We start from the raw sequence: 13,667 nt of genomic DNA on the forward strand, positions 1-13,667 counted from the left end.
GCGAGTTCGGCAGGCGATGCAAGGCGTCGCCCAGGCTTTGTGGCCATCCATCTCCATACCCGAAGGTCTTGGAGAGCTTGCGGAGAAGCTAAAGGGAGCACGGCGGCGCTTCCGATTGTGGAAGATATCGGCCTGCCGTCAAGGCGCTAGGGAGGCCTGGGCCATGGTGAAGACGCGGTACACAAAGGATGACCCCAACCACATGCCAGAGGTCGGTCCTGTGGGGCCCGATGGGAAGGAGATCCCTGTAAGCTTAGTATACGGCCAAGTAGAATTGGCCGCAAAGTATTCCCAGCAGGACTGTAAATTAGACAGCCTGTTAGATGGTATTGAAGAGGAATACAATCAGTCAGAATGACTATGTAATTTAATTAACATTTATAATGCCTTCTAGCCGGATTGTAGATCATTTGTCATGGCCGACCTTTTCGCTTCAGCCTCGGGACCTGACGGTCCGGAGTGTGTCCGAATTCCCATGCGGTTATATAAGAACCGGGGAATGCATGGAGACCAGGCGTAGGGGTCATTAGTGCGTGAACAGACAAGTGCCCGACTAGTTATGTTATATTACATGGTTAGTAAGAAACATCTTCCAGTGAGAATAGTTCCGTTAGGGGTTCCTTTCCCTGGGAGGCATGCCCTAAAGTGCATGCCCATTCTGCGAAAAAGACGCGGGAAAAAGCATCTGGGGGCGCATAAATAAATAAGTGAAAAGATCATCTTTTAGGTCACCGACCGAATATTCCCTTAAGAACGCTAGCTTTCGGCTTCACCCAGTCTGAGGTACACATCCGGCTGATCCGGCAGTAACAATCGCAGAGGTGCTCCCTTTACCGCCTAGCCGAATAAACGGGAACGTAGGGGTAAGCACAGGAGCCAGGCAACCCAGCTTGGCCAAAACTTAAGTCATATCGATGCATATAATGGTGAAATAAAAGGTACATGCGGAAGTGTAACACATGTGTTGGGCATGAAGCCCGTATAAATAAGCTTCTGTTAAAAGAAGCCCCCAAGTTTAATGAGTGCGACTAGCACGTCATTTGATGAGCCTTTAAAGGCTATAAGAGAAAGGAAGGGGAGAAGGAGAGAAATGTAAGACAGACAGTATATAAAAAATGGACAGAGGAAGGAGACGAACCCAGAGTCCGGCGCTAGGCATAGAATCTTCGGAGACGGGCTGCGTTCCATGGGTTCGGCTCGAGTCGGTTATCCGATGCATCTCGCATGCGGTACGCTCCACCAGTCAGGACTTGGTCAATTATGAAGGGACCTTCCCACTTGGGCTTGAGTTTGTCCTTTTTCTTGTCCGGAAGGCGTAGAACTAATTCGCCAACGTTGTAATTTTTGGCCCATACTTCTCTGCTTTGGTATCTTTGAGCCTGCTGTTGATAGAATGCGGAACGGGCTTTTGCCATGTCACGCTCCTCCTCTAATGTGTCCAAACTGTCCTGCCGATCGAGCTCGGCTTCGCTTTCTTCGTACATGCGCACTCGAGGTGAGTCATGAATTATGTCGCAAGGCAAAACTACCTCTGCGCCGTACACCATAAAGAATGGTGTGTATCCGGTGGTGCGATTCGGCGTGGTCCGCAGCCCCCAGAGTACGGAGTCGAGCTCCTCTACCCAGTGCGTGTTAGATTCCTTGAGGGACCGCACTAATCTACGTTTGATGCCACTCATGATAAGACCATTTGCATGTTCGACCTGGCCGTTAGTTTGTGGGTGATAGACGGAAGCATAATCGAGCTTGATGCCCATGTTTTTGCACCAGAGTTTTACCTCGTCGGCCGTAAAGTTCGTGTCGTTATCAGTGATGATGCTGTGGGGGACGCCGTAACGGTGTACAACCCCGGATATAAAGTCTATCACCGGTCCGGATTCGGCCGTCTTAACAGGCTTGGCTTCTATCCATTTGGTGAACTTATCCACCATGACCAGTAAGTATTTTTGCTTGTGGGTTCCTCCTTTAAGGGGTCCAACCATGTCAAGCCCCCAGACCGCGAAGGGCCAAGTGATGGGGATAGTTTGGAGGGCGGTGGGTGGCATATGGCTTTGGTTTGCAAAGAGCTGGCAACCGACGCATCGTTGGACTAAGTCCTGGGCGTCTACCCGGGCCGTCGGCCGATAAAAGCCTGTACGGAAGGCCTTGCTTACAAGGGACCGAGCTGCAGCGTGATGACCACCGAGTCCGGCATGAATTTCAGCCAGGAGGTTCCGCCCTTCCTCTTCGGAGATGCACCTTTGAAGGACTCCGGTAGTGCTTTTCTTATAAAGCTCTCCCTCCTGGACTTTGTAGGTTTTGGATCGCCGCACTATGCAGCGTGCCTCATTTTGGTCCTCAGGGAGTTCCTGCCTAGTAAGGTAGGCGAGGAATGGTTCTGTCCACGGGGCGATGACGGCCATTATTACGTGGGCTGAAGGTGTTATTTCATTGGCAGAGCCTCCGATTGTGTCAGAATGTTCGGTGTCGGGAAGTGCGGTTGGGTCCGGGCTGTTATTGTTCGGCTCCCCTTCCGATACTACGGATGGCTTGAACAACCTTTCCAAGAAGATGTTGGGGGGGACTACATCGCGTTTTGCGCCGATGCGTGCCAGGACATTTGCCACCTGATTATTTTCCCGGGCTATATGGTGAAATTCAAGCCCTTCGAACCGAGCTGACATTTTTAGGACGGCGTTATGGTAAGCTGCCATTTTTGGATCCTTGGCATCGAAGTCTCCATTTATTTGGGATATTGCGAGGTTCGAGTCCCCGCGCACCTCTAGGCGTTGAATGCCCATGGATACTGCCATCCGGAGACCATGTAAAAGGGCCTCATATTCGGCTGCATTGTTGGAGTCTGTGTACATAATCTGGAGTACATATTGAACTGTGTCTCCTGTGGGGGACGTCAAAACGACGCCAGCCCCTAGTCCGGCCAACATCTTGGAGCCGTCGAAATGCCTGATCTAATTTGAATATGTGTCGTACTCTTTAGGGAGTTCGGCCTTCGTCCATTCTGCGACAAAGTCGGCCAAAACTTGCGACTTGATGGCTCGCCGTGGCTTATAAGTTATGTCGAACGGGAGGAGCTAATGTCCCATTTTGCAATCCGGCCCGTTGCGTCACGGTTGTTTATAATATCGTTAAGTGGTACTTCCGAGGCTACTGTTATTGAACACTCTTGAAAGTAGTGTCGTAGCTTCCGGGATGCCATGAATACCGCGTAAACAATCTTTTGATAATGCGGGTACCGTGATTTGCACGGAGAGAGGACAGTGGACACATAATAGACCGACTTTTGAAGGGGGAATTTGTGTCCGTCCGTTTCTCGTTCGACGACGAGCACTGCGCTTACAACCTGGTGTGTTGCTGCAATGTACAATAGCATTAGTTCGCCAATGTTTGGCGCGGCCAGGACTGGGTTTGTTGCCAATATGGCTTTTATTTCGTCGAGTCCGTCCGTGGCTGCATCCGTCCATTCGAAGTGTTCGGTGCGCCGAAGGAGGCAGTAAAGGGGTAGGGCCTTTTCTCCCAAGCGGGAGATAAAGCGGCTTAGAGCCGCCACGCATCCGGTTAACTTTTGTATTTGTTTGAGGTCCTTTGGGATATCCAATTGTGACAGAGCTCCGATCTTGGCTGGATTTGCTTCAATTCCTCTACTAGATACAATGAAGCCCAAGAGCTTTCCGGCTGGGACGCCGAAAACGCATTTTTCCGGGTTGAGCTTGATGTCGTATGTTCGGAGGTTATCAAATGTGAGCCTCAAGTCGTCTACTAGAGATTCGACATGTCTTGTTTTGACGACCACATCATCTACATATGCCTCCACTGTTTTGCCGATCTGGTTTGCCAGACATGTCTGAATCATGCACTGATATGTTGCGCCGGCATTTTTGAGCCCGAAGCGCATTGTGTTGAAGCAGAATGGGCTGTATGGTGTGATAAATGCCGTTGCGGCTTGATCTGATTCTGCCATCTTGATTTGATGGTTGCCGGAATATGCATCGAGGAAACACAACGAATCGTGTCCTGCGGTAGCATCGATAATTTGATCGATGCGGGGGAGGGGGAAGGGATCCTTTGGTCAAGCCTTGTTAAGGTCTTTAAAATCAATGCACAGGCGCCAGGATTTGTCCTTCTTTGGTACCATCACCAGGTTTGCTAGCCAGTCCGGATGTTTATATCTCTGATGAATCTGGCCTCCAATAGCTTTGCTAGCTCCTCTCCCATGGCATGTCTCTTAGGTTCGGAAAAGCGCCGAAGAGCTTGTTTGACAGGTTTGAATCCTTTTAGGATACTTAAACTGTGCTCGGCCAGCCTGCGTGGGATTCCTGGCATGTCTAAAGGGTGCCAGGCGAAAATGTCCCAGTTCTCTCGTAGGAACTCTCACAGTGCGCGTCTACATCAGGGTTTAACTGTGCCCCGATGGAAGCTGTTTTATTGGGGTCCGTTGGATGGACCTGGAATTTGACTATTTCGTCCGCCGGTTTAAAGGAGGTGGACTTGGATCTTTTGTCGAGTACCACATCGTCCCTATTCACCATGGAGCGCAGCGCAGTCAGTTCCTCAGCCGCTAGGGCTTCGGATAGTGCCTCGAGGGCCAGTGCGGCTGTCTTGTTTTCAGCGCGGAGTGCTATGTCTGGATCACTAGCGAGAGTGATGATCCCGTTAGGCCCGGGCATCTTGAGCTTCATGTACCCGTAATGGGGTATTGCTTGGAAGATTGTAAACGCTTCCCGCCCTAGCAGAGCATGATAACCGCTGCTGAACGGAGCCACATGGAACGTGACCTCTTCGGACCTATAATTATTCGGCGTGCCGAACACCACATCTAGTGTGATTTTTCCTGTACAGCGCGCTTCCCGACTGGGGATTATTCCTCTAAAGGTTGTGCTGCTTCGCTCAATGCGGTTCCAATCTATTTCCATTTTTTGAAGGGTTTCCTCATAAATGAGGTTCAATCCGTTGCCGCCGTCCATGAGTACCTTGGTAAGACGAAAGCCGTCCACTATTGGACTGAGGACCAATGCAGCTGGTGCTCGGGCTGTTCGGAATTTAGGTTCATCACTGGCGTTAAAGGTAATAGCCATGTCACTCCATGGGTTTATTGTTGCTACTTGGTAGACTTAGGCAAGGCTGCGGAGTGTCCTTTTTCACATATTATTTGATGCGAAAGTCTCGAAGACTGTTAATACCGTATTGGTGTCTCTGGGGTGGCTTCCTGTGGCCTCCGGAATTAGGAGATCTTCGCCAATTTTGGCCACCTGCCGGAGTATCCAACATGCTCTAAGGCTGTGAGTTGGTGTGGTGTCCTCTGTACTGTGAATTTTACAGGGTCCATTAAGCCATCCTTCCAGTACGGTTCCATGCCCTGTAGAGGGTTTTTGCTTTTTGGTGTTTGACCCGGGTGTCTGGCGATGATGCACCCTTTTATTTCGGATTGGGTTTGTATTCAGGGCCGGATCGTCCCAAAATTTTATTTCGGTTTTCCAGGCGCTTTCCATCGCACAGTACTTTCGTACAATGGACGCTAAGTCAGCGAAGCGTGTAATATCACGGCGACTTATGGCGTTGAGGATTCCCTTGTCCGTGCAATTATTGCAGAAGATTGGGATTGCGTCTTCCTCGCATCAGTCCCTTATCCTATTCCTAACCAGGAGGAATCTGGCCCAGTAATGATGTACTGTTTCATCGGGCTCTTGCCTGATTTGGGATAGATCGCTTATGTTCGGGTGGGTGGGTGGAATTAAATCCGAAGCCTCACCCAATCTGAGGCTCAGAGGCCGAGGAATTTCCGAACTCGAAAATTTGGATTCCTGGATGTTGTCCAATGAATCCAGCCCGTCGCCTGACTCTAAGTTCAGGTCTTGAGTGATATCCTCCCCTCCGCGGGTATCCAGCTTGGAGGGATCGGGAATCCGGACGTAGCTAGTCCTTAAGATAGATGAAGGGTCGCTGCACTATCCCTCTACCACGGCAACGTGATGGGTGACTTGGGGAGAGTTAATTTCTCTTAAATCGGGTTTAGCCCAATCTGGTCGTAATCCGTAGCGACTCCCAGGGCGGCGATGCAATCCAAGAGCTCGTTTATGGAGGAGAGCTCCATTGGATCTAACTGCTCGGCGAGTTCCGAGCTGACATGAAGATTGTTTTCGATGGCTCGAGAGGTCATCATCGGCGCAGAAGCCGAACAGGCGGTCATAAGAAAACCACCTAGCCGGAGGGTTTGGCCGACAGCCAAAGCTCCCTTAGCAATGGTGCCATCTTTAAAGACGGGGCGAGGCATCCTTCCTGATGGCGACGACACAGAGGAACTCTCAATGAAAGCACCAATGTCGGTGTCAAAACCGGCGGATCTCAGGTAGGGGGTCCCGAACTGTGCGTCTAGGCCGGATGGTAACAGGAGGCAAGGGACACGAAGTTTTACCCAGCTTCGGGCCCTCTTGATGGAGGTAAAACCCTACGTCCTGCTTGATTAATATTGATGATATGGGTAGTACAAGAGTAGATCTACCACGAGATCGGAGAGGCTAAACCCTAGAAGCTAGCCTATGGTATGATTGTTATTCTGTATGTTGTCGTACGGACTAAAACCCTCCGGTTTATATAGACACTGGAGAGGGTTAGGGTTACACAAAGTCGGTTACAATGGTAGGAGATCTACATATCCGCATCGCCAAGCTTGCCTTCCACGCCAAGGAAAGTCCCTTCCGGACACGGGACGAAGTCTTCAATCTTGTATCTTCATAGTCCAGGAGTCCGGCTGAAGGTATAGTCCGGCCATCCGGACACCCCCTAATCCAGGACTCCCTGAGGTGTGTACAGCAAGGATGATTGTGGCATACTAAAACACAAATACAAAAATAATACAAGACGCTCCAAGCAAAACACATATCATGTTGGTGAATAAAAATATAGCTCCAAGTAAATTACCGATGGAAGTGGACGAAAGAGGGGATGCCTTCGAGGGCATCCCCAAGCTTTGAATTTTTGGTGTCCTTGGATTATATTGGGGGTTCCATGGGCATCCCCAAGCTTAGGCTCTTGCCACTCCTTGTTCCATAATCCATCACAAGAATTCACCCAAAACTTGAAAACTTCACAACACAAAACTTAAAGTAGAAAACTCGTGAGCTCCGTTAGCGAAAGAAAACAAAAGACCACTTCAAGGTACTGTAATGAACTCATTCTTTATTTATATTGGTGTTAAACCTACTGTATTCCAACTTCTCTATGGATTATAAACTATTTTACTAACCATAGATTCATCAAAATAAGCAAACAACACACGAAAAACAGAATCAGTCAAAAACAGAACAGTCTGTAGTAATCTGTAGCTAGCGCAAGATCTGGAACCCCAAAAATTCTAAAATAAATTTCTGGACGTGAGTAATTTATCTATTAATCATCTTCAAAAAGAATTAACTAAATAGCACACTTCAAATAAAAATGACAGCAGTTCTCGTGAGCGCTAAAGTTTCTGTTTTTTACAGCAAGTTCAACAAGACTTTCCCCAAGTCTTCCCAACGGTTCTACTTGGCACAAACACTAATTAAACACAAAAAACACAACCAAAACAGAGGCTAGATAATTTATTTATTACTAATCAGGAGGAAAAATCAAGGAATAAAAATAAAATTGGGTTGCCTCCCAACAAGCGCTATCGTTTAACGCCCCTAGCTAGGCATAAAAGCGAGGATAGATCTAGGTATTGCCATCTTTGGTTTTAGAGAAAAAGAGAGCAAACTTGTTATATATGGAATTAATCTTTCTATTTTGACAGAGTACATGTCCATTAATGGTAGAAGAAAGATTAAGAATGTTGCGGAAATTGGCATCTAGGTTAGCTTTTATCTCTTTAATAGATTCGTTTTGGTAAGAAAGCAAGAGAGATGTGATTTCAGTTTTCTCATTAATGGGGTGCCCAAATATAGTTTTCATCCTCTCATAGGTATGTATGGGGTACCCTTCAAGAAAACCCCCCTCTAAAATAGAATATAAACTTGTTTGAACGAAGCGGGTAGCCCAACATAAAAGCTTTTTAAGTAAACCTCAATTTGATATTGAGGTGCATAGCTAGCCCGGATCCTTAACAGCCTATCCCAAGCATCTTTCAAAGTTTCATCAAGTAAATAACGAAAAATTCTAGAATCATCTTCATCAAAATTACTAAGGTTCTCATTGATAACTCCGGCAAGTTGTTCTATAGCATTCCGATTTATGAGTTTAGATAAGATAGCAGGATTGTCTAAAGCACTAGAACTTGGGACAGAACCCCCAACTCTTTTTGGTTCTAACATGGCGAGGGAAAAGAGGCAAATAGAGAGGGAGGATAGAGAGAGAGAGAGGGCGAATAAAACGGCAAGGGTGAAGTGGGGGAGAGGAAAACGAGAGGCAAATGGCAAATAATGTAATGCGAGAGATAGGGATTGTGATGGGTACTTGGTATGTTGACTTTTTGCGTAGACTCCCCGGCAACGGCGCCAGAAATCCTTCTTGCTACCTCTTGAGATTGCGTTGGTTTTCCCCGAAGAGGAAGGGATGATACATCAAAGTAGCGTAAGTATTTCCCTTAGTTTTTGAGAACCAAGGTATCAATCCAGTAGGAGGCCACGCTCAAGTCCCTCGTACCTGCACAAAATGATAGGTACTCGCAACCAACGCGATTAGGGGTTGTCAATCCCTTCACGGTCACTTACGAGAGTGAGATCTGATAGATATAATATTTTTGGTATAAAGATGCAAAGTAAAAAGTAATGGCAAAGTAAAAAAGCAAAACAAGATTAAAGTGATGGAGATTGATATGATGAGAATAGACCCGAGGGCCATAGGTTTCACTAGTGGCTTCTCTCAAGAGCATAAGTATTCTACGGTGGGTGAACAAATTACTGTTGAGCAATTGACAGAATTGAGCATAGTTATGAGAATATCTAGGCATGATCATGTATATAGGCATCACGTCCGTGACAAGTAGACCGAAATGATTCTGCATCTACTACTATGACTCCACTCATCGACCGCTATCCAACATGCATCTAGAGTATTAAGTTAAAAACAGAGTAACGCCTTAAGAAAGATGACATGATGTAGAGAGATAAATTCATGCATTATGAAATAAACCCCATCTTGTTATCCTCGATGGCAACGATGCAATATGTGCCTTGCTGCCCCTTCTGTCACTGGGAAAGGACACCGCAAGATCGAACCCAAAGCTAAGCACTTCTCCCATGGCAAGAACTACCAATCTAGTTGGCCAAACCAAACGGATAATTCGAAGGGACTTGCAAAGATAACCAATCATACATAAAAGAATTCAGAGAAGATTCAAATATTATTCATAGATAGACTTGATCATAAACCCACAATTCATCGGTCTCAACAAACACACCACAAAAAGAAGATTACATCGAATAGATCTCCACAAGAGAGGGGCAGAACTTTGTATTGAGATCCAAAAAGCGAGAAGAAGCCATCTAGCTACTAACTATGGACCCGAAGGTCTGAGGTAAACTACTCACACTTCATCGGAGAGGCTATGATGATGTAGAAGCCCTCCGTGATGACGGCCCGCTCCGGCGGAGCTCCGGAACAGGCCCCAAGATGGGATCTCGTGGATACAGAAAGTTGCGGCGGTGGAATTAGGTTTTTGGCTCCTCTTCTGATCATTTGGGGGTACGTAGGTATATATAGGAGGAAGGAGTACGTCAGTGGAGCACCGAGGGGCCCACGAGGCAGGGGGCGCGCCCTAGGGGGGGCCACCCTCGTGACCGCCTCTTTGATTCCTTGCAATAGGGTCCAAGTCTCCTGGATCATGTTTGATGAGAAAATCACGTTCCCGAAGGTTTTATTCTGTTTGGACTCCGTTTGATATTCCGTTTCTTCGAAACACTGAAATAGGCAAAAAACAACAATTCTGGGCTGGGCCTCCGGTTAATAGGTTAGTCCCAAAAATAATATAAAAGTGGAAAATAAAGCCCAATATAGTCCAAAACAGTAGATAATATAGCATGGAGCAATCAAAAATTATAGATACATTGGAGACGTATCAAGACATGTCTCCGGTCAATAACCAATAGCGGAACCTGGATGCTCATATTGGCTCCTACATATTCTACGAAGACTTTATCGGTCAGACCGCATAACAACATACGTTGTTCCCTTTGTCATCGGTATGTTACTTGCCCGAGATTCGATCGTCGGTATCTCAATACCTAGTTCAATCTCGTTACCGGCAAGTCTCTTTACTCGTTTTGTAACACATCATCCCGCAACCAACTCATTAGTTGCAATGCTTGCAAGGCTTAAGTGATGTGCATTACCGAGAGGGCCCAGAGATACCTCTTCGACAATCGGAGTGACAAATCCTAATCTCGAAATACGCCAACCCAACAAGTACCTTCGAAGACACCTGTAGAGCACCTTTATAATCACCCAGTTACGTTGTGACGTTTGGTGGCACACAAAGTGTTCCCCCGGTAAACGGGAGTTGCATAATCTCATAGTCATAGGAACATGTATAAGTCATGAAGAAAGCAATAGCAACAAACTAAACGATCAAGTGCTAAGCTAACAGAATGGGTCAAGTCAATCACATCATTCTCTAATGATGTGACCTCGTTAATCAAATGACAACTCATGTCTATGGTTAGGAAACATAACCATCTTTGATTAACGAGCTAGTCAAGTAGAGGCATACTAGTGACACTCTGTTTGTCTATGTATTCACACATGTATTATGTTTCCGGTTAATACAATTCTAGCATGAATAATAAACATTTATCATGATATAAGGAAATAAATAATAACTTTATTATTGCCTCTAGGGCATATTTCCTTCATTTACCCCACGCCTTCCCCCTCCTCAGTCCATCCGCCCTCAAGCTCTAGCGCTCAAGCTTCGATCCACTCCGTTCCCAGAAAGTACTCCAGCCATGTCTGGATCCGGAGCGCAGGGCAAGTGGATGGCCTCCTCCGTTACGAAGAAAAACATCAAGGAACTCCAGGAAGCGGGGTATCTGGCCAAGGAAATCACCCACCGGCTTCCAGCCAAAAAGCAGATCATACCCACTCCAAAGCCCGGCGAGAGGGTAGTGTTCATGCCTCATTTTCTTCGTGGACTGGGGTTTCCCCTTCATCCTTTCATCCATGGCCTCATGTTCTACTACGGTTAGATTTTCATGATCTAGCCCCGAATTCTTTCCTCAACATTTCGGCGTTCATCATCGTATGCGAGGCATTCCTCCACATTTCCCCCCACTTTGGCCTATGGCTCAAGGTTTTCAATGTGAAATCGAAAGTGGTGGACGGCCAGTACACGTATTGTGGTGGCACTATGGTGAGCAAACTGCCCAACATCACTTGGCCCAAGGGCACCTTCGTGGAGACCGTGAAGGGATGGCAGCAGGGGTGGTTCTATGTCACCGAGCCCCGTGACTCCACATGGGCTGCTCCCACGGAGTTCAAGTCCGAGCCCCCAATGCGGCTGACATCCTGGCTCAACTAGGGCCTGGACTGGGCGTCGTTTGATGAGGTGACGATGCTGGAGAAGTGCATCAAGAGCATGGTAGATAAAAATACTAGCCTCGCCAGCGTGATCCAGGTGATGCTCTTTCGCCGGATTCTCCCTTGTTAGGCGTGTCAAGAGCCCATGTGGAAGTTCAACCCCGCCGGTCCTCGGACCCTGCAGCGGTTCTTCGGTACGAAGCATGAAGACATGTGGAAGCTGCTCTTCAAGAACTAGAAGTCATGGCCGGAGACAACCGAAGACCTCGGCTATGACAGCACCCACGTTGTGACCCCCATAAGTTCTTTGATAACATTACTTTTGCGAGCCCAAGGAGCACACTAAACCCTTCGTTTACTTTTGCAGAACTGGACAAAGAAAGCGGACTGGATTCACTGTCTGACTCCGCTGCCCAAAGACCCAGCTATTCCTCCATTGACGAGGATGCTAGTCCCGGCGCCGTACCAGGCGCCGGAAAAGAAAGCCAAGGAGAAGGGCAAGGAGGCCAAGAGCGGCCTCCGCCATAAGGGTGCTTCGGACGTACTGTCCGAGGACACCGGAACCCTCTCCTCCCCTGACGAAGAGGAAGAGGAGGAGGAGAGCAACTCCCCCCTAAGGGGGAGAAGAAGAAAAGGGTAGCCTCCGCCGATCTAGAGGCGGAGGTGTCCAAGAAAGGGAGGACGTCCCTTACAGATGACTCCGAATCGGACGCCGACAAGTGGCGCCCCAGGTCGAAGCCCTTGGCCTGATCCTAAGTACTCAAAGGTATACATATGTCCGACTTTTCTAGCTTATAGTTTTAATGCATTTAAATCGTATGCTGCAGTCCAGTTAAGGTCCTTCCCCAGCGATCCTCCTCTTCTGGGAATTTGCTAGGTCCGAACATGATGGAGAGCGATTCGCCTCCACCAGCTTCCTCCCCCCTGCAGCGGACAACACCAAGGTGTCATCCCAAAGGACCCTTTCGGAACAGGGAGAGGTGCCGGAGGCTGCCAAGACAGTGCTGAAGGGTGACACCTCAGCTACTGAGAACATGGGGGAACCAACCCCCATGTAGACTAGAGACGGGGGCCATGTCCAGTTTGGCCCCCAACCAAATGTCGCTCCAGAAACCCACACGGTTCCGGAGACAGATGAACAACCCTCCTTGCGAGAAGGGGGTGCGCCTACTACACCGGTGTTCTTTGTCAATGCGGAGGCGCTGGATACTCTGGTGAGAGCGCTTCAGAACGCCACCATTGTGGAAGAACATCATACCCTTATGGGTATGGTGATTGAAAAGGTTTAGTCCGCGAAAAGCGGATTGAGCGAAGCCTACACCAGCCTTTTAAGAGGCTTTGAGGTATGTGCCTTACAACGTCTTTTTAGTTGTATAAAAGAATGTCTGTGTATAGATAGTAGCCCCCGAGACTCTGTTCGGTGTTCGAAAAGAAGAACCGAACAGAGGATCTAATAACTTATGCAGGAGGTTAACATACATATCTGTTTGAACAAACAGGCTGCAAAAGAGGCATCGGCTGCCCATGCCACCAAAGCATCCGAGCTAAGGAGGAAGTTAGAAGAAACGCAAGGTATGTAATACCGAAGCACGTCTGAAACAATGCCAGCTGTGATGTAGCATCTCAATGAGTTTCATAATTATGTTTGCAGCTGACACGTCTGAGGTCGAGGCCCTCAAGAGTGTGCTGGCCAAGGCCAAGAAGGAGGCGGAGGAGGAACGAGCCTCTGACCTTAAACATGAATCGCGGGTGGAGGAAGTCTAGCAAGAGCTCAAGGACGCCATAGGCAAATGCGAGTCCTTAGAGCACAAGAGTTCGGAGCAAAATTCCGAACATGCCAAGGCACTCCAAAGTGCACAAGAAGCCCGGGCCGAAGCCCAAAGCGTTGTCCGGGTGATCCGGGAGGCAAGGCAAATTGCGGCGAGTAAGGCCTTTAACCCGCAGGGCAAATTTGTGAAGAAAAGGTACATCTTTCTAACCCGGATTTGGAGTTCTCCAGGAGTGTTTGCGGACTTGCCCCGGAGTGTTGCTGATGCCGCGGAGTTCTTCCAGGCCGAAGAGGGGAGCTCAACGGAGAAGTTGTTCTGGTCGCAATACCTTGCGCCAGAGCATCCTGTGCCCCTCAGCGATCGGCTGAAGCAATGGACCAAACTGCACAGGTTGGCTGAATTGGCCATGAGGGA

This window comes from Triticum urartu, chromosome 3 (genome assembly GCF_003073215.2).
Source record: "Triticum urartu cultivar G1812 chromosome 3, Tu2.1, whole genome shotgun sequence".
Taxonomy (NCBI): domain Eukaryota; kingdom Viridiplantae; phylum Streptophyta; class Magnoliopsida; order Poales; family Poaceae; genus Triticum; species Triticum urartu.